Raw genomic sequence first — 3,549 nt, 5'->3', positions numbered from 1 at the left:
TTGCCTGTAATGCTTTGTCTGTAATGTCACCGTGCATTTGGAGAGAAGTAATTAACTAATTCTTTTCTTTGCTTGTTCCGAATTTCGATTGTTCCATTGTTGAGAGCTTTTAGTAATCTAGATCAGGACACAAAGTTGGTGTATACCTGTACTCCGTTGTCTATACAATAATGGCATACTTTAAGGTAAGAGGGCTTTTTAAAGGTAGGCCAAAATCATCTACAAAAATCTTATATTATATCGTGCCTTAAGAGTTATTTCTTGAAGTCTTAAGAATGAGAATAGATGATATAAAGATCTGTTACAAAGTATTTGATGCTGTATAAAAGATCTTTATATTATCAGAACAGCAAATTACATTCCAGGAAAATATTCTAATTCATAATCCTAATACTCTAATTGATGATTTAGACGCCTACATACCATCAGCAGTAATATTCAAGTTCCTAAAGCAGTTGTAACCATCATTACCATTACGACATATCTCTCTATCATTGCTGTAATCTGCCCTATGATAACAACGATCGAATTCGTAAACAAAACCCGCCGTTCTTCGGAAAATCGCAAGAGATCCGAACGACGAGGCCATGGTGAGGTTTGGTTACAGCCTCTCTCGATATCCTGCCTTTTTCTCTTTCCACCGAAACCATCCGTATTTCTTTTTCTTCATTTTTGTTCTCTTTCGCTTTATTTTTCTCGTTTTTTTCTTCTTTTTAGTCCTGGTGGTTCAGGATATCGTTTTCGTGCCGTGAGGGTGAATTTCAAATCTTTATTTGTGCGTTTTGATGTGTTCGATACCGTGGGCGGTCCAGTTTCACATTGTTCGTGCTTTTTAATAATGGGTTCCGAGTTTTTACTTTGTCGATTTTTTTTAAGAATTATCATATTACACTTTTTTCTTACCCTGCATTGTTTCCTTCGCCCCCAGTCTCTCTCTTCTTAACATTAAGAAACGACATTAACAAACATGTCAGTCATATTTTTAAAAAGCTTTTAGTGCCTTTTCCTTTTTTACAAAATTATTTTCCTTCCGCTCTCTTTTCTCTGTCTCTTCCTCTTTCTTCTCTTCTCTTCTCTCCCTCTTCTCCCTTCACATTACAAACGCATTCGTAGAAACCATCGGATTCTGTTTCATATCAGTTTCGGATTTTGATCAGTCTTACCCTCAAGTTCCTTTTCTTTCATTTCTTTTGACTTTTCGGCCTATTGTATTGCGTCTCTTTTGTGTGATATTTTTGGTTGGCTTCTTGACATCTTTTATAGACCTTTTATTAGTTTCTGCGCTTCTACACTTTTCCCCCAACAGTATATATAACATTTCTTCATTTATATTGCTCTTACTATCACCTTTTTCCTCTTTTCTTCGTCAACTGTAATTTATAATTACCTCCTTTTGCAATTCCTCTTTCCAACATTTTCTCAATAAACTCCCAATCTTCCCGACATCACAATACCTAAAGCCAACGCGTCAAGAGAGGAAGATCAAAAGCAAATAACGAATAGATAATCACCTCCAAAGGCGAAGCAACAGTAACACAACCCTTGATTAGCGTTCGATCACGGTTGCGCGACCTGGATACAGCAAACCACTTTAGCCGCCTTCGTTTCCAGGTTTGACAATGGAGTCTCAATTGTCGACAGATGCGTCACCTGATCATTATGTTGTCTCCGGTGTCGTTCGATGGTCTTTCTTCGCGTGTTTGGCGGTCTGTTTGCCTCGCCTCTCCCTTTCTCTCTCTCTTCTTTGCTGTCTCTGCCTGTTTCTCTCTCTCTCTCTCTCTCTCTCTCTCTCTCTCTCTCTCTCTCTCTCTCTCTCTCTCTCACACACACACACACACACACACACACGCACATGTACACGCACACGCACAGGCACACGCACACGCACATTTATATATGTATATATATATATATATATGTATATATATATATATATATATATATATATATATATTTATGTGTGTGTGTGTGTGTGTGTGTGTGTGTGTGTGTGTGTGTATAATGTGAGAGAGATTTATTTCTATTATATACTGTGATAATTTGGGTAAAGGTTATGCTGAGAATAATAGTAATGATACTACAATAACGACAACAAAAACGATAATGACAATAATCACATTAATTTGATAATGATGGAAATAATACGATAACATCAGGAAAACGATTCAATATAATCATAGAGCTTGGAATTAAAGCAATAGAATTAGTAGAGAAGGTACTGACGTTGGGATTTTTAATAAAAGTAACAATTCTATGATAGCAATACACTCTAAACCAACAAAAAAGTAACACTTATGATTGCATTATTACGAAAGTAACATTGATGGTGGTGAAGATAATGATTATAATGATTCCACTGATAATACTTATGGTGATGGTGATAATTATAATAACAATAATAATGATAATCATAATAACAATAATAATGATAATAATAATAACTGTAATAATATAATATCAATAACAATAAAAACATTGATATTAAATTTCGGTGTTTCTGATATTAAAATTCAATGTTAATAGCTCTCGACTATCGAAATATGAACAAATCTTTGAAAAAATGTGTCTTTATCTCTTTTCATTTTATCTACCGATCTACTTGTTTATCATTGTTGTTGTTTTTTTTTACTGGGTCTTGGATGTGTCCGAAAGGTTGTACAGATGCCTTGGAATAAGGTACGTGGTTATCTTCGCTTTGGTTCATCTGCTATTTTTTGTTTACTCTGGTCGTGGTTTAGGTATTTGTGGCTTTCAGAAGCTTTTTATGCAGTGGGATGTTTTTTCTTTCTTTCTTTCTTTCTCTTCTCGTTTCTTCTCTCGCTCGTTTTATCTATCTCTGCCTCGACTTCAATCTCCTCTCTCTCTCTCTCTCTCTGCCTTAGTCCCTTTTCTCTCTGTCTCTGTCTCTGCCTCTGCCTCAGTCTACTCTCTCTCTCTCACTTTCTCTCTCTGTGCCTCAGTCTCCTTTTCTTTCTGTTTCTGCCTCAGTCTCCTCTGTCTATCTCACTCTCTCTCTGCCTCAGTCTCCTCTCTCTCTTTCACTCTCTCTCTCTCTCTGCCTCAGTCTCCTTTTCTTTCTCTCTCTGCCTCAGTCTCCTCTCTCTCTTTCACTTTCTCTCTCTCTGCCTCAGTCTCCTCTCTCTCTGTGCCTCAGTCTCCTCTCTCTCTTTCACTTTCTCTCTCTCTGCCTCAGTCTCCTCTCTCTCTGTGCCTCAGTCTCCTCTCTCTCTTTCACTTTCTCTCTCTCTGCCTCAGTCTCCTCGCTGTCTCTGCCTCAGTCTCCTCTCTCTCTCTCTCTCTGCCTCAGTCTCCTCGCTGTCTCTGCCTCAGTCTCCTCTCTCTCTTTCATTCTCTCTCTCTTTCTGCCTCAGTCTCCTCGCTGCCTCTGCCTCAGTCTCCTCTCTCTCTTTCACTCTCTCTCTCTTTCTGCCTCAGTCTCCTCTCTCTCTCTCACTCTCTCTCTCTGCCTCAGTCTCCTTATCTTTCTGTCTCTGCCTCAGTCTCCTTTTCTTTCTCTCTCTGCCTCAGTCTCCTTTTTTTCTGTTAGCT

Source organism: Penaeus japonicus, unplaced genomic scaffold (genome assembly GCF_977035675.1).
Source record: "Penaeus japonicus unplaced genomic scaffold, GWHDUDI00000001_assembly GWHDUDI00000011, whole genome shotgun sequence".
In the NCBI taxonomy this organism is placed as follows: domain Eukaryota; kingdom Metazoa; phylum Arthropoda; class Malacostraca; order Decapoda; family Penaeidae; genus Penaeus; species Penaeus japonicus.
This window is presented reverse-complemented; position numbering follows the sequence as displayed.